The sequence below is a fragment of the Ranitomeya imitator genome, chromosome 6 (genome assembly GCF_032444005.1).
Source record: "Ranitomeya imitator isolate aRanImi1 chromosome 6, aRanImi1.pri, whole genome shotgun sequence".
In the NCBI taxonomy this organism is placed as follows: domain Eukaryota; kingdom Metazoa; phylum Chordata; class Amphibia; order Anura; family Dendrobatidae; genus Ranitomeya; species Ranitomeya imitator.
Genome location: NC_091287.1, coordinates 214,019,870 through 214,038,286, shown reverse-complemented (window position 1 = coordinate 214,038,286; position 18,417 = coordinate 214,019,870). Strand labels below are relative to the sequence as shown.

Genomic DNA, 18,417 nt, shown 5'->3' with positions numbered 1-18,417 from the left:
CACAAGTGACCCCATTTTGGAAACTAGACCCCCCATGGAACTTATCTAGATGTGTGGTGAGAACTTTGAATGCCCAAGTGCTTCACAGAAGTTTATAATGCAGAGTCGTGAAAATAAAAAATATTTTTTTTTCCACAAAAAAGATTTTTTAGCCCCCAAGTTTTTATTTTCACAAGGGTAACAAGAGAAATTGGACCCCAAAAGTTGTTGTCCAATTTGTCCTGAGTATGCTGGTAACCCATATGTGGGGGTAAACCACTGTTTGGGCGCACGGCAGAGCTCGGAAGGAAGGAGCGCCGTTTTGGAATGCAGACTTTGATAGAATGGTCTGCGGGCATTATGTTGCGTTTGCAGAGCCCCTGATGTACCTAACCAGTAGAAACCCTCCACAAGTGACCCCATTTTGGAAACTAGACCCCCCAAGGAACTTATCTAGATCTGTGGTGAGAACTTTGAATGCCCAAGTGCTTCACAGAAGTTTAGAATGCAGAGTCGTGAAAATAAAAAATATTTTTTTTCCACAAAAAAGATATTGTAGCCCCCAAGTTTTTATTTTCACAAGGGTAAAAGGAGAAATTGGACCGCAATAGTTGTTGTCCAATTTATCCCGAGTACGTCAATACCCAATATGTGGGGGTAAACCACTGTTTGGGCGCACCGCAGAGCTTGGAAGAGAAAGAGTGCTGTTTTACTTTTTCAATGTAGAATTGGCTGGAATTGAGATCGGACGCCATGTCGCGTTTGGAGAGCCCCTGATGTGCCTAAACAGTAGAAATCCCCCACAAGTGACCCCATTTTGGAAACTAGACCCCCCATGGAACTTATCTAGATGTGTGGTGAGAACTTTGAATGCCCAAGTGCTTCACAGAAGTTTATAATGCAGAGTCGTGAAAATAAAAAATATTTTTTTTTCCACAAAAAAGATTTTTTAGCCCCCAAGTTTTTATTTTCACAAGGGTAACAAGAGAAATTGGACCCCAAAAGTTGTTGTCCAATTTGTCCTGAGTATGCTGGTAACCCATATGTGGGGGTAAACCACTGTTTGGGCGCACGGCAGAGCTTGGAAGGAAGGAGCGCCGTTTTGGAATGCAGACTTTGATAGAATGGTCTGCGGGCATTATGTTGCGTTTGCAGAGCCCCTGATGTACCTAACCAGTAGAAACCCTCCACAAGTGACCCCATTTTGGAAACTAGACCCCCCAAGGAACTTATCTAGATGTGTGGTGAGAAATTTGAATGCCCAAGTGCTTCACAGAAGTTTAGAATGCAGAGTCGTGGAAATAAAAAATATTTTTTTTCCACAAAAAAGATATTGTAGCCCCCAAGTTTTTATTTTCACAAGGGTAACAGGAGAAATTGGACTGCAATAGTTGTTGTCCAATTTATCCCGAGTACGCTGATGTGCCATATGTGGGGATAAACCACTGTTTGGGCGCACGGCAGAGCTCGGAAGGGAAGGAGCGCCTTTTTGGAATGCAGACTTTGATAGAATGGTCTGTGGGCATTATGTTGCGATTGCAGAGCCCCTGATGTACCTAAACTGTAGTAACCCCCCACAAGTGACCCCATTTTGGAAACTAGACCCCCGAAGGAACTTATTTAGATGTGTGGTGAGAACTTTGAATGCCCAAGTGCTTCACAGAAGTTTAGAATGCAGAGTCGTGGAAATAAAAAATATTTTTTTTTTCACAAAAAAGATATTGTAGCCCCCAAGTTTTTATTTTCACAAGGGTAACAGGAGAAATTGGACCACTAAAGTTGTTGTCCAATTTATCCTGAGTATGCTGATGCCCCATATGTGGGGGTAAACCACTGTTTGGGCGCACGGCAGAGCTCGGAAGGGAAGGAGCGCCGTTTTGGAATGCAGACTTAGATAGAATGGTCTGTGGGCGTTATGTTGCATTTGCAGAGCCCTTGATGTACCTAAACAGTAGTAACCCCCCACAAGTGACCCCGTTTTGGAAACCAGACCCCCCAAGGAACTTATATAGATGTGTGGTGAGAACTTTGAATGCCCAAGTGCTTCACAGAAGTTTATAATGCAGAGTCATAAAAAAATATATATATATATTTTTCCACAAAAAGGATTTTGTAGCCCCCAAGTTTTTATTTTCACAAGGGTAACAAGAGAAATTGGACCCCACAAGTTGTTGTCCAATTTATCCAGAGTATGCTGATGCCCCATATGTGGGGGTAACCCACTGTTTGGGCGCACGGCAGAGCTCAGAAGGGAGGGAGCACCATTTGACTTTTTGAGCGCAAAATTGGCTATCGTGTTTGGAGACCCCCTGATGTACCTAAACAGTGGAAACCCCCCAATTCTAGCTCCAACCCTAACCCCAACACACCCCTAACCCTAATCCCAACCTGATCCATAATCCTAATCACTAACACTAACCATAATCACAACCCTTACCCCAAAACAACCCTAATGTCAACGCCAACCATAACCCTAATCAAAACCCTAAATCCAACACACCCCTAATCCTAATCTCAACCCTAACCTCAAACCTAACCCTAATCCCAATACACCCCTAATCACAACCCTAACCTTAACCCTAATCCCAAACCTATCCCTAATCCCAAGCGTAGCCCTAATGCCAACCCTAACCCTAATACCAACCCTAATCCAAACCCTAACCCTAATCCCAACTCTAACCCTAACTTTAGCCCCAATCCTAGCCCTAACTTTAGCCCCAACCCTAACCCTAGCCCTAAGGCTACTTTCACACTTGCGTTGTTTGGCATCCGTCGCAATCCGTCGTTTTGGACAAGAAACGGATCCTGCAAATGTGCCCGCAGGATGCGTTTTTTGCCCATAGACTTGTATTGCCGACGGATCGTGACGGATGGCCACACGTCGCGTCCGTCGTGCACTGGATCAGTGTTTTTGCGGACCGTCAGCACAAAAAAACGTTCAATGTAACATTTTTTTGTACGTCGCATCCACCATTTCTGACCGCGCATGCGTGGCCGTAACTCCGCCCCCTCCTCCCCAGGACATAGATTGGGCAGCGGATGCGTTGAAAAACTTCATCCGCTGCCCACGTTGTGCACAATTTTCACAACGTGCGTCGGTATGTCGGGCCGATGCATTGCGACGGCCCCGTACCGACGTAAGTGTGAAAGAAGCCTAACCCTAAATTTAGCGCCAACCCTAACTCTAAATTTAGCCCTAACCCTACCCCTAACCCTACCCCTAACCCTACCCCTAACCCTAACCCTACCCCTAACCCTAACCCTACCCATAACCCTAATTTTAGCCCCAACTGCTCTTCTCCTGCCGGCCGGCAGATGGAGACAGATGGCGGGCGCACTGCGCATGCGCCCGCCATTTTCTTTTGCCGGCGGCCAGGAGGAGCAGCAGGAGGACCCAGGGACACAGGTGAGTATGGCAGGGTCCCTGAATCCCCCTATTTCTCTGTCCTCTGATGTGCGATCACATCAGAGGACAGAGAATTACACTTTGACTTTTTTTTTTTTTTTTGCGGTTGCCGGTAAACAGTTAATTACCGGCGATCGCAAAACAGGGGGCCTTATGTTTTCCATGTTTTAGTTTAAAATTCAGCTATCTGGCTTATGGGTTAGTTTTTTGCTAAATATTCATTATAAAGATTGGGAAATGCATTAACATTGTTCTCTTTCTGCAGAGCCACCTTTATTGATTTCACTGCATGCAATTGCACCGCCTGGTCCTCCTCCCCTTTGGATTTCCCTTTCCCTCCTGTGTACCTGCTATCCTGCATCTGTAATACTTATGTTGTCCAACACCGCCCCCTTTTCCAAACTCACTTAGGTAAGGAGAATGTGATTCACACTCCTTCCTGCCGGTAGAATGCACAAAGAACGTCACTTCCATTTTTTTCCTCCACGGTGGAATGCATACAGCAGCGGTGACAGGCAATGTTGCGTCACTTCCGGGACGCTACATCCGGGCGCGGTGGTGACACTAAAGGTACCGTCACACATAGCGACGCTGCAGCGATACCGACAACGATCCGGATTGCTGCAGCGTCGCTGTTTGGTCGCTGGAGAGCTGTCACACAGACCGCTCTCCAGCGACCAACGATCCCGAGGTCCCCGGTAACCAGGGTAAACATCGGGTAACTAAGCGCAGGGCCGCGCTTAGTAACCCGATGTTTACCCTGGTTACCATCCTAAAAAGTAAAAAAACAAACGCTACATACTTACCTACCGCTGTCTGTCCTCGGCGCTCTGCTTCTCTGGTCTGGCTGTGAGCTCCGGGCAGCCAGAAAGCAGAGCGGTGACGTCACCGCTCTGCTTTCCGGCTGACCGACGCTCACAGCCAGAGCAGGAGGAGAGCAGAGCACAGCGCTGGAGGACAGACGGCTGTAGGTAAGTATGTGCTGTTTGTTTTTTTACTTTTAGGATGGTAACCAGGGTAAACATCGGGTTACTAAGCGCGGCCCTGCGCTTAGTTACCCGATGTTTACCCTGGTTACCAGCAAAGACATCGCTGAATCGGTGTCACACACGCCGATTCAGCGATGTCTACGGGGAGTCCAGCGACGAAATAAAGTTCTGGACTTTCTTCCCCGACCAGCGATCTCCCAGCAGGGGCCTGATCGCTGCTGCCTGTCACACTGGACGATATCGCTAGCGAGGACGCTGCAACGTCACGGATCGCTAGCGATATCGTCTAGTGTGACAGTACCTTAAGCCTGCCCCCGGATCATAAAACATACGTGCTTTTGACACTGCCTGAAAACAAGGGGTGGACACCGCGTTCTCCATATCAGCACATCCCACTATCATCCACCACCTGTAAGATACAACTTCTTTTACATCGCTTCACAATAGCATCACTATACCATATACTAAAAAGGGATAACAATTACATCCCTGCAAGTGACTCCCTTACAGGACCCGGCCTCACAATACTAGCAGGCCATTGTACATTATATATTAAAGGTCAGTACCGCACGCAATTGAGATATGTCAGTTACCAATCAATCAGATACTGACCATTTCCTTTATTTGCATTACAGATAACTCCAATACTCTGTTTCTTGGTTAGAAGACATACCTACCTGTGGACACATGAACCCTTATCAATTACCTCTCACTGAGTAATTGTTAGTATCAATTTCTACATTTGCAAATAAGTCTAATACTCATAGAGAATAACCTGCTGATGAGTTAAGGAAACAGTGTGACGCAACCCCCCATATATGGTTACCTGACCGCAGAGGACCTTTCCCATATTTAACCAGGAACAATTCCCTGTAAGTTTCCCTAATTTCAACTGTGCCACTCACCTATTTTTTAAATTTTGATCAACACATAATATTGTCATAGGCGGTTCCAACCTTAATACGGATTACACAGGAGCAGTTTGGTATGTACCCTACCCTACCTTTTTACCCTATCCTTCTCCTCACCATGACTGCCCAATTGATTTAACTTTATTAGTTTATCATATTGATCAACATGATTGCATATGTAGTGAATACACTTGTCTTCTTTTCCTGTTCTACTATTTTGTTATTATTTTGTTTGATTATTGCAGTGTATTGATGAAGGTCGATGTAAGACCGAAACATTTAATTTGACTGCAAATAAATACATTTCTAATCATCACACGTTCAGAAGTTGAATGTCAAATATAATTTATTGTTGTTTTCTCTTAGACCTCGATCTTCTGGAGATGAGAGTCAGCGAGTGGGGATAATCATTTCCTTACTTCAGGAGGGACCTCATTCGTGGGCTGTCTCTTTATCTTCCTCTGTACATATGTCTTTTGATAGCTTCTTTGAGACCTTAGGACTTATTTGTGAGGAGCCTGACCAGGTATGAGAGGCAGGGGACAAAATTATGATTGTCTTTCAGGATAAGCCATCGGCTGAATGGTATAGCTCTGAGTTCCGTCGATGGTCCACTGAGGTGTCCTGGGATGACTCTGCGCTGAGATGTCAGTTCAGGAGAGGACTGTCGGATCACCTGAAGGATGCTCTGACTCTCCAGCCACCACCCAGCTCATTAGATGAGGCTATGACTCAGGCTATCAGCATGGATCGGAAGCTGGGGGAAAGAGGTGTTACACAGCAAGAGGTTCCGTTGCTCCCTGCTAATCCTGATTTGCCACTGTCTGAACCTATGGAGGTGGGGGCCACCAACTCCAAGGAGCGGAAGCGGTGACATGATAGGAAATTATGTTTTTATTGTGGAGATTCGGGACGTTGGAAGAAGGACTGCCCCTCTTGTCCAATGATTAACAAGCTTCCAAGTCTGGGTGACTGTCGAGCAGATCACCCAGTCTCTCAGGTATCATTTTCATAATTTCAAAAAGTTTTATTAGAGGTGGAACTCTGTTATGGAGGTGGTTATGAATCCACTTCAGCTTTTGTGGACTGTCGACTTCCATGAACTTCATTGACTCTAGTCTGGTGTTCAAGTTAAAGTTAGGAACAGTTAGGCTAGAGACTCCTATCCATATCATTGCCATTGATAAGACACTGTTGGCTCAAAATTTTATTAAGTTTGTCTCTGAGGAATTCCTCCTCAAGGTGGGTTCCTTGCAGAAGGAACAAATCTCATGTTATGTTATGAATTATCTTGGTGTTGGGATTCCCCTGGTTAAAGACGCACAATCCTGTTATAGACTGGGGACCTCGTGATATTGTTAAATGGGGTCTTAATTGTTCCAATGATTGTCTTTCTCCAGTTTTTGTGTCTGCCGTTATTCTGGAGTGTATTTCAGAGTACGTGAAGGATTTTGGGGACGTGTTCTCCGAAAAAGAGGCTGAAGTCTTGCCACCACATCATCCATAAGATTGTACAATTAACCTTATTCTGCGTTCTAAATTGCCCAAAACCCATTTATACAATCTTTCTGGCACGGAACGTACCACTATGAAAAACTATCTCTGATAGTCTACGCAAAGGTCACATTCATTCTTCAGTTTCACCTGTGGCCGCTGGATTTTTTTTTGTTAAGAAAAGAAGATGGTGGTTTACGCCCGTGCCTCGATTTCCAGGAACTAAATAAAATTACGGTGAGAAATACCTATCCTCTCCCACTCGTTCCAGATCTTTTTAGCCAATTTTCTGGGGCTAAGTGGTTTTCCAAACTCACTCTCTGAGGGTCTGTTTGAACATTTTGTCACATGATCGCAGAGGGGCGGAGCTACCACGCGAGAGGACGGAGAGTCAGCTGAGATCGTCGAGCACAGGACAGAGAACAACAACATAGTCAGTGGGGAGCTGAGGGTCAAAAGCCAGACAAAAGCGAGGTACCTGGGACAAGACCAAAGAGTAAACCGAGACAAGCAAGGGGGTCAGAGAACCAGGAAGGACAGATCAGTGCTGAGCAGAAAACAGAGGCAGAAGTTAGGGGACAGAACCGGGTCATACACAACAAAGCACACCCACACTGAGGCACAACGATTACAGATGAGTAACCTGGGTCAGCAACCACTAACCGAGTAGACGGAAGTATCACCGACACCTGACCCAGGAACAACCAGCATTAACCCCTTTACCCCCAAAGGTGGTTTGCACGTTATGGACCGGGCCAATTTTTACAATTCTGACCACTGTCCCTTTATGAGGTTATAACTCTGGAACGCTTCAACGGATCCCGGTGATTCTGACATTGTTTTCTCGTGACATATTGTACTTCATGATAGTGGTAAAATTTCTTTGATATTACCTGCGTTTATTTGTGAAAAAAACGGAAATATGGCGAAAATTTTGAAAATTTCGCAATTTTCCAACTTTGAATTTTTATGCAATTAAATCACAGAGATATGTCGCACAAAATACTTAATAAGTAACATTTCCCACATGACTACTTTACATCAGCACATTGGAACCAAAATTTTTTTTTGTTAGGGAGTTATAAGGGTTAAAAGTTGACGAGCAATTTCTCATTTTTACAACACCATTTTATTTTAGGGACCACATCTCATTTGAAGTCATTTTGAGGGGTCTATATGATAGAAAATACCCAAGTGTGACACCATTCTAAAAACTGCACCCCTCAAGGTTCTCAAAACCACATTCAAGAAGTTTATTAACCCTTCAGGTGTTTCACAGGAATTTTTGGAATGTTTAAATAAAAATTAACATTTAACTTTTTTTCACAAAAAATTTAATTCAGCTCCAATTTGTTTTATTTTACCAAGGGTTACAGGAGAAAATGGACCCCAAACCTTGTTGTACAATCTGTCCTGAGTACGACAATACCCCGTAAGTGGAGGTAAACCACTGTTTGGGCGCATGACAGAGCTTGGAAGCGAAGGAGCGCCATTTGACTTTTTAATGCAAAATTGACTGGAATTGAGATGGGACGCCATGTTGCGTTTGGAGAGCCACTGATGTGCCTAAACATTGAAACCCCCCACAAGTGACACCATTTTGGAAACTAGACCCCCCAAAGAACTTATCTAGATGTGTTGTGAGAACTTTGAGCCCCCAAGTGTTTCACTACAGTTTCAAACGCAGAGCCGTGAAAAAAAAAAAAAAAAATTCCCCCCAAAATTATTTTTTAGCCCCCAGTTTTGTATTTTCTCGAGGGTAACAGGAGAAATTGGACCCCAAAAGTTGTTGTCCAATTTGTCCTGAGTACGCTGATATCCCATATGTTGGGGTAAACTCCTGTTTGGGCACACGGGAGAGCTCGGAAGGGAAGGAGCACTGTTTTACTTTTTCAACGCAGAATTGGCTGGAATTGAGATCGGACGCCATGTCGCGTTTGGAGAGCCCCTGATGTGTCTAAACAGTGGAAACCCCCCAATTATAACTGAAACCCTAATCCAAACACACCCCTAACCCTAATTCCAACGGTAACCCTAACCACACCTCTAACCTAGACACACCCCTAACCCTAATCCCAACCCTATTCCCAACCGCAAATATAATCCAAACCCTAACTTTAGCCCCAACCCTAACTGTAGCCTTAACCCTAACTGTAGCCTTAACCCTAGACCTAACCCTAGCCCTAACCATAACCCTAAACCTAGCCCTAGCCCTAACCCTAACCCTAGCCCTAACTCTAGCCCTAACCCTAACCCTAGCCCTAGCCCTAACCCTAGCCCTAACCCTAGCCCTAACCCTAATGGGAAAATGGAAATAAATACATTTTTAAAATTTTTTTATTTTTCCCTAACTAAGGGCGTGATGAAGGGGGGTTTGATTTACTTTTATAGCGGGTTTTTTAGCGGATTTTTATGATTGGCAGCCGTCACACACTGAAAGACGCTTTTATTGCAAATAATATTTTTTGCGTTACCACATTTTGAGAGCTATAATTTTTCCACATTTGAGTCCACAGAGTCATGTGAGGTCTTGTTTTTTGTGGGACGAGTTGACATTTTTATTGGTAACATTTTCGGGCATGTGACATTTTTTGATCTCTTTTTATTTAGAATTTTGTGAGGCAGAATTACCAAAAACCACTATTCATGAATTTCTTTTGGGGGAGGCGTTTATACCGTTCCGCGTTTGGCAAAATTGATAAAGCAGTTTTATTCTTCGGGTCAGTACGATTACAGCGACACCTCATTTATATCATTTTTTTAATGTTTTGGCGCTTTTATACGATAAAAACTATTTTATAGAAAAAATAATTATTTTTGCATCGCTTTATTCTGAGGACTATAACTTTTTTATTTTTTTTCTGATGTTGCTGTATGGTGGTTCGTTTTTTGCGGGACAAGATGACGCTTTCAGCAGTACCATGGTTATTTATATCCGTCTTTTTGATCGCGTGTTATTCCACTTTTTGTACGGCGGTATGATAATAAAGCGTTGTTTTTTGTCTCTTTTTTTTTTCTTACGGTGTTTACTGAAGGGGTTAACTAGTGGGACAGTTTTATAGGTTGGGTCATTACGGACGCGGAAATACTAAATATGTGTACTTTTATTGTTTTGTTTTTTTATTTAGATAAAGAAATGTATTTATGGGAATAATAATTTTTTTTTTTTCATTATTTAGGATTTTATTTATTTATTTTTTTTACACACTTGTAAAAATTTTTTTTTACTCTTTTACTTTGTCCCGGGGGCGACAATACAGATCGGTGATCTGACAGTTTGCATAGCACTCTGTCAGATCACTGATCTGTCTCAGAGCGCTGCAGCGTTACCAAGTGCCTGCTCTGAGCAGGCACTTGGTAAGCCACCTCCCTCCCTGCAGGACCCGGATCCGTGGCCATCTTGGATCCGGGACTTGCTGCAGGGGGGAAGGTAGGAGACCCCCGGAGCAACTCGATCACATCGTGTTGCTGCGGGGGTCTCAGGGAAGCCCACAGGGAGCCCCCTCCCTGCGCGATGCTTCCCTGCACCGCTGGCACATCGCGATCATGTTTGATCGCGGTGTGCTGGGGGTTAATGTGCCGGGGGCGGTCCGTGACCGCTCCTGGCACATAGTGCCGGATGTCAGCTGTGATAAGGAGCTGACACCCGGCCGCGATCGGCCGTGCTCCCCCCGTGAGCGCGGCCGATCGCCTATGATGTACTATTCCGTCCTTGGGAAGTAAGGCCCACCCCACATGGACGGAATAGTATGTCTAATGGCAGAAAGGGGTTAAATAGCCACCCCAGAACCAGAGAGGCAATTCTAGTTAATCCTGACCTGACCAGGATGGTTGCTGGATAATCCCGTCCAGGGTCATGACAATATTCTTGTTTTCTCGCCTGACAAGGAATCCCACATTGGTCATTTGTAGTGGGGTTAGCCATCCTAACCCCCCCTAAGCATATCCCGGTTTAGAGAATATATATTTGTATGTATTGTTGCCACATATTGTTTGATAAGATGTATATTTATTATTGCTCTGTATATGTATATTTAATGTATATTTCCTGGGGAAAGTGTAGTAGTACTACTGAACCACTAGATGGAGATAGTGAACATGACTTAAGATAGGGTCTTAGAAATTGTGCAGATAGTTAATGTAGGAGGGGTTCACTTAGGTTAGAGGAAAGAATCTTCCTATTTTCAGTCAGAAGGGCCTGGGCACCCATAAAGCTCAGAAGGGCTTAAATGCCCCGCAACATTTCTGCCAAAGCATAGTGCCCAGCTATCCAGCACCCCCATTATTAGCCTGGCCAAAGCCATGAAAGCATCAGCAGCTACTGGACGAAAGCTTTGTTTATCAGTAGACATGGCAGGAAAGACGGTCAAGTCACTCGTCATGTGGCAGATGACAGTGTGGACTGATGCCCTTGGAGCTGGGATGAAACAGCTGCTGAGGGAACCCCCACATGAGGCAAAGAATCTGGACAGGGAGGACGCTGAAATGCTGTATGAGATGGTAGGATTCGGGCTCGAGCCGTGTGAGGAGGAGAGTAAGAAAGGGATAGCTAAAGTAATGTATGTAACAACTCTGCTGGCATCACGGCATGGCCTCTCACTTCTCACACAATCTTACCCACTGCTCCAGGTCATGTTGCGGTTTCTGTTTCTATCCAGCTCCATGTTCTGTGTCTCTGCTCTCTGCATGCTTCATGGCTGTGTGTATAGGGGGCCGGCGCCTGAACTCTCTGGTTCTTATAGGAATCAGGTGCATCTGTCTAATCTGTTCCTGACCAATTACCAAGAGGCCTCCAGTATATAGTGCAGCTCCACCCTGTGGTCTGGGCCTGTGCAATGTGTTTGCTCAGTTAGTGTTTAGCTTCTGAGTTTGCCAGGTCTAGCTCTGTGTTACTCCCTCTCTGGAGGCTTTTCTCTGTGCTATTGCCTTGATCTTGTTGTCCGCCCTCCAGGAGGCAGAATATCCTGGTCCCTGTGTCTTTGTCCTTGTGTCTTGTTCCATTGCCTTGTCTGTACTTTGTCTTATCTCGGTCTCCTTGTCTGTGGCTTCCTTCCCTGCTGTGTCTTTCCTTGTGTTCTCAGTCTACTTCTGCTCTGCACTCTTGTGGCTCTGCCTGCTCTGTAGCTTTGTGGCTTGAACTCTACTCCACACTCCTGCGGTTCTGCTCCATTCTACTCTGCTCCGCTCCCGTTGCTGTAGTAAATCTATTGCTGCAGCTTCTCTCCGCAATCCTTGTGGTTCCACTCTGCTTAGCTTCAGCAGTATCTCTTGCTGCAGCTCCTCTCCACATCCCTTGTGGCTCCGCTCTGCTTAGCTTTTGTTGCTACGCTATCTCTTGCTGCTCTTCCGCTTTTGTCTGCAGTCTTGCACTTCTCTTCCTGTGTGAACAGGTCCCAACCTGTTCCTTCATGCTCCTTTCCTTCTGGCTTGTTTCCGTACCTGCATCTCCTGTGTGAACAGGTCCCAACCTGTTTCTTCATACCTCATTCCTTTCTGCTTGTTTCCTTTCCTGCACCTCCTGTGTGAGCAGGTTCCTATCTTTTTCTTCATATTTCATATCCGTTCCTGCATCTCCAGCATGAACAGGTCCCTACCTGTTCCTCCAAACTACATATCTGTACCTGCACCTCCAGTGTGAACAGGCCCCTACCTGTTCCTTCATATACCACATCAACCAGTCCTGTGTTTCCTGCCGTCCTAGCCAGTCCTGTTTCCTACCGTCCCTGTGTTCTCTGCCGTGTCTCTGCCAGCACAGTGTTCTCTGCTGTGTCTCTGCCAGTCTATCCGTTCCTGCCATGCCTTCCAGTCCTGTGTTCCTGCCGTCCTAGCCAGTCCTGTTTCCTGCCGTCCCTGTGTTCTCTGCCGTGTCTCTGCCAGCCCAGTGTTCTCTGCCGTGTCTCTGCCAGTCCAGCCGTTCCTGCCATGCCTTCCAGTCCTGTGTTCCTGCCGTCCTAGCCAGTCCTGTTTCCTGCCGTCCCTGTGTTCTCTGCCGTGTCTCTACCAGCCCTGTGTTCTCTGCCGTTCCAGCCTACTCGTCTGAGTTCCAGCCTACTCGTCTGAGTTCCAGCCGTGCTCTTCTGCCAGTCCTGCCTAATGCCCGAAACCAATCCTGGTGTTCCAGTGTCCCAAGTGGGATTAGCAGCCACAGCCAGACACCACCCTGGAGAAGCACCTGGCAGCTGCCTGCTGCACAAGCCTGACCTCACCATCAGAGGCTCCAGTGAAAACCCAGGCAGCTGTCATAGTCACGCCCCTTCCAGGGTAGTCTGGTTTGTGGCACAGTGGGGCCACAAACCCCCCGAGCTCACGTCCACCAGACAGGGCGTGAGCGTGACAATGTATAATGTTATACCTGATGTAACTGTGGTAATGGAACTGGATGAGCTGCGAGGAAACAAAAGTAAACTGTTGTGTTTGAAGTTACACTTGGAATGTGTCTCAGTTTTTCACAGAGGAATTGGAGCAGTCCGACTGGAGCCGAGTAGAACATCTGCCAGTCCATAGAATGTAACAGCAGGTGATCTGTTAAAAGGACATGAGCTTTATGTAGAGGGAGGTCAGGGCATGCAGAGCCCGAGTAGCCCTGGCTGACCTTTACACATTTACATGCTGTTCTTCATAGGTTACGGGGAAATTCACAAATTTGTTTTGTGTCCAGGAGCTTTCCTTTCTGGGGATCATGCTTTCTACCAATGGGTTTCGGATGGATCCCGGGAAGGTACTGGCCATTGTTGATTGGGTGCAACCCAGAGACCTCAAGGGTCTGCCGCATTTTCTGGGTTTCGCCAATTATTATTGAAAATTCATCAAGGGGTTTAATCAGGTGGTCAAGCAACTCACCGATCTCACTCGCAAGGGGGCTGATCTCAAAGTCTGATCACTCTTGGCGGTTGAAGCATTTTCTACATTAAACAAGTGTTTTATGTCTGCTCCTGTATTGGTTCAGCCTGATCCGTCAAAACCGTTCATTGTATAGGTGGATGCATCGGAGGTGGGGGAGGTGTTGTCTCAGGGACTTTCACCTATTTAAGACCATGTGCCTTTTTCTCCAGGAAGTTTTCATTTCGGCAGAGAGGAATTATGATGTTGGTAACGGAGTTAATGGCCATAAAATTTTGGCTTTTGTAGAATGGAGGGGGCGGTTCATCGGATCACGGTGATTACGGACCACAAGAACCAGTCTTACATGGAGTCTGCAAAGCAGATAACTCCTAGGCAGGTGAGGTGGTCGCTTTTTTTCCTCGTTTTCATTTTTCTATCACCTTTCGGCCAGGTTCCAAGAATGTCAAGGCAGATGCCTTATCTCGCAGATTTGATCTAATAGCATCGACTGAACCACCTTCCTCCATTCTTCAGCATGAGGTGGTTGTTGCTGGGGTATCCTGTGAATTAGAGCACGAAATTCAGGAGGCTCAGTCTCTTGCTCCTCCCTCTTTGCCTGATAATAAGCTCTTTATCCCGGTTCAGTACCAGTTGAGGGTTCTTCGGGAGTTCCATGATTCTGCTTTCAGTGGACACCCGGGGATCTCAGCCACCCAGAAAGCTAGGCTGTTTTGGTGGTTCTCCATGACCTCTGATTTCACTGTGTTTGTGTTTGCTTGTGATACCCGTTCCCGTCCTAAGAGCTCCCATAACTGGCCGGCCAGGGAATTGGTGCCATTGCCAATTCCGGATAGACCTTGGACTCATTTGTCCATGGATTTTTTCACTGATTTCCCTCTTTCCAATGGCACAACTGTAATTTGGGTAGTGGTTGACAAATTCAGTAAACAGGTGCATTTTGTACCTTGGCAAGATTGCCTAATGCAGAAACACTATCTATGCTTGTTGAGCATGTTGTGCGGTTGTATGGTGTGCCTTTAAGTGTGGTTTCTGATAGAGGGGTACAATTTGTGTCCAAATTTTCGAGGGGATTTTGTAAAAAATTGGGTATTTGCTTTTCCTTCTCTTCTGCCTACCATCCCGAGACCAAGGGTCAGACGGAGAGGACCAATCAGTCACTTGAACAGGTATTGCGGTGTCTTTCTACATCTCAGCAGGATAATTGTTGTTCCTTGTTGCCAGTGGCTGAGTTTGCATTTAACAACCGGACTACCCAGTCCACTGGCACCTCTCCGTTCTTTTGTAATTATGACTTTCACCCCCATTTTGGAGAATTTTCCAGGCAGGATTCAGGATGTCCAGGGGATGATACGGCATTTCAACGGTTGGGGGAGGTGCAGAGGGAGGTTCAGAAGAACATTGGGGAGGCTCAGGGCAAACAAACAATTTTCTGACAAACGACGGTTGGTAGGACCTATATTCCTGGTAGGAGATAAAGTGTGGTTGTCTACCAACAATATTCGTCTTTAAGTTCCTTCTACTAAGCTAGGACCCAGGTTTATTAGTCCTTATGAGATCATTGAGTTTGTCAATCCAGTTGCCTTTCGCTTACGCCTACCTCCGTCGCTTCAGATCCCCAATGTGTTTCATAAGTCCCTTCTGCTAGGTCTCCATCCCCTCCAACTCCTGTCAATGTGGATGGCCAGGCTGAGTATGAAGTTGAACGGATTGTGGATTCTCGCATGGTCCGCAATTCACTTCAGTATTTGGTCCATTGGAGGGGTTACAGTCCTGAGGATTGATCTTGGGTCCCGGTGCAATCTGTCCATGCTGATCGATTGGTTCAGGCATTTCATATACATTATCCTGGGAATCCTGGGGGGGGTCCAGTGGCCCCCTTGAGAGGAGGGTACTGTCATGATCCAGACCGTGTTTTGAGTCCTGTCTTCCCTTTTCCCAGTCTGAGGCTGAGAAAAGTTAACCCCTGACATGATCAGACTGGTCTCAGGTTTGCTATTTATCCCCGCTGTATCCTGCAGATCATGTCAGCTATAGTTTCTGCCTAGCGCTACTGTAGCTGACTGATTGCTCTGATTTGTCCTGCTGCGTTTGCTTTCTGAACCCATGTCTGTTTTCCCTTGTTCCCATCTTGATTCAGTGTTTCCCTTTAGTGTGCATACTCCCTAGTTTGATATGGCTTGTAGTCGGACCTGTTTCGGTCCTTTGTCTTTTGGCATATCCGCTGCTGACCTTTACTGACCCCATGGCTTGTCTCTGATCGAGAGTTTGCTTAGTCCTTTGGTACTGCGCCACAGCCTAGGATTTGACCCGGCTTGTTTTGACTATTCTGCTGCCACCTCTGGTAGCCTCACTGCTGCACTGCAGGTTAGCTCTGTTTAGGTGCAGACCTGCTTCCTCTTTACTGCCATCTAGTGAAGCCTGCACCTACCTGTATTGCAGCAGCATGACAGCTTGTTTGCTGAAGTGATCGACTACCAGTCAAATAGTAGTCTTTCCTTCAGACAATGGTAAATCTGAAATGAAATTCATGGACAAATGAGTCCATGGTCTTTCCGCAATTGGCAAAGGAGCCAATTCACCTGCCTGCTGGCAATGCTGTACTTTAGCGCATGTACATGTTTCACAAGAAGACACAAAATCTCCAATATTCTTATGCATAGCGGACCACAAAAGAGTCTAGCAACTGCCTTCTGGGTGGCAGTGACCTCAGTGACCTCAGGATGACTCAGCATAGAATCATGGAATTCTTGCAAAAGGCATAATTTGAGATACACAGGGACAAATAGCTTGCATTCAGGGGTATTGGAAGGAGCCAAGGACTGAGCAGTGCGTATTTCAGCTTCCATCTCTGAGGAAACCATAGCCACAACAATACCCTTTGGAAAAATGGAGTAAGGAGGTTCTGGAGACACAGCGTCAAAACTACGAGACAGGGCATCTGCCTTCACGTTCCTAGACCCTGGTCTGAACATAATAGAAAAATTAAATCTTGAAAAAATAAAGACCATCGGGTCTGTCTAGGTATCAACTGCTTGGCAGATTCAATATAAGCTAGACTCATGTGCTCTGTCACTACGGTGAGTGGATGAACAGCTCCTTCCAAAAAATGCTTCCACTCTTCAAAAGCCGACTTCACAGTGGATCGCCCCCAGTAGGGCAGTGGGGTACTCGGTACCGGGCCCTTCGGTTCTCAAGGGGGATGTCATGGTGGCTGACCCGGTCCGTGGCCCTAGGGACGTCCGTGTATAAAAGGGGAAGATCTTTAAAGGGGAAATGTTCGTGACGCCACCTGTGGTATTCGGTCAGGGTGACCGACGCTGCTTAGGGGTCTGCTGGGGTGATGTTATGGCAGCTAGATGGTATACCTTCCCACAGGTGAAGTATGTCAACAGGGCTTCCCAGTGTGTAGATGGTGGATGGTGTGAGGCTCAGTGAAGAACGAGAACACAAGGTTGCAGTCTCTTTACCTTTACTGAAGGCTTCAGCGTCCACAGTCCAGAGCACCGGATCACAGGGCAGGCAGAGTCCGGCCGGTCTGAAGGCAAATCCAGAGTCCCCTTATCCAGGTGGAAATCAGTAGTCTTCCTCTAGTGCCTGAGTGTTGTAGTCCCTTATTGCTAAGCTTCTCATAAGGTCCTCACAACTGATGTTGGTATTCTAGATGTTATGTCTTTCTAACTGTCCCCCAGATGGATAGGAACAACCCGTATGACTGGTGGCTTGAGGCTTTTTACAGGAGCTCTTAGATACCCCGGCCTCCCATCATTGCCCTGTGCCTCCTTGGTAAAGGTCGGGCAACTAATATGGAATTAGCTGTCCTGCCGGTCTCTGGAGCCAGGCTTGGAGACGAGGATTCCCTCGGTGTTCCGGCTACTGGATTCTGCACCTCAGAGAGGAGGCGGCCTTTTACAGAGCAGAACTCCTTCTGGTTTCCTCTCCTTTTGCTATGACTTCGTTTCTCACTCTCTGCAACACAATTGTCCCTAGCCCTGACCTATTCAAGCACGCTTTAAAAACCCATCTCTACAAACAAGCCTACCACATCAACTACTCAGTAAACTAACTTTGTCCTGTTCCCTCCTTCCAAATATTATCTGCATGTGAATCTGCACCCTACTATTCATCTGTCTCCACACCCTCCATGCACACGATAACTGCACTTGATACTTGACTAGTGCACTTAAACACACGGGCTGATGACCGGATCATGCAGCTTTATATGAAAATCCCTATTTATTATAATTGCCAGACCTGAAATAACAAGCACTTTTCACCTATTGTGCCCCCCCATTTCCTTGTACAGTAGATTGTAAGCTTGCGAGCAGGGACCTCACCCCTAATGTCACTGTTTAAATTGTCTTAACTTGTACTGAATTTATTGTCTGTACATGTCCCCGCTTTATTCTAAAGTGCTGCGGAATTTGTTGGCGCTATATAACTAAAAATTATTATTATTATTATTATTAATTGTCCATCAAAGTCTCTTTCTTAGGGTGCTGTTGCATCGGTAGGCAGTCGCAGCTCCGTGGCCTTCTCTCTAGGCCTCTGACAGGATCCCCCCTCTGTCAGGGACCCACTACCTGAGTGGAGCTCAGATAGCAGCTCACTGGGTGAAGCCCAGCTTGCTTCTGCCTGAATTCCTATCCAGACCACCAGTTTTGCCTAATTGTGAAGAGTGCCCTACTAAATAGGAGCATAGCTCCCCATGGTGGGCTGGAGTGTGAAGTGTGGTGTGTGGTTTGTGATACCTGGTAAAGTGATCTCCTTTATTACCTTCAAACGTAGCATCACTCCC

The 18,417-nt window shown here is 46.1% G+C and overlaps 1 protein-coding gene across 2 annotated transcripts in view; it reads right to left on the bottom strand.

Annotated features, from left to right (window-relative positions):
• Positions 1-18,417, bottom strand: part of LOC138642353 (collagen alpha-2(VI) chain-like) — a 668,325-nt gene that overhangs the window by 595,967 nt on the left and 53,941 nt on the right. The gene's annotated exons all lie outside the window — the stretch shown is intronic.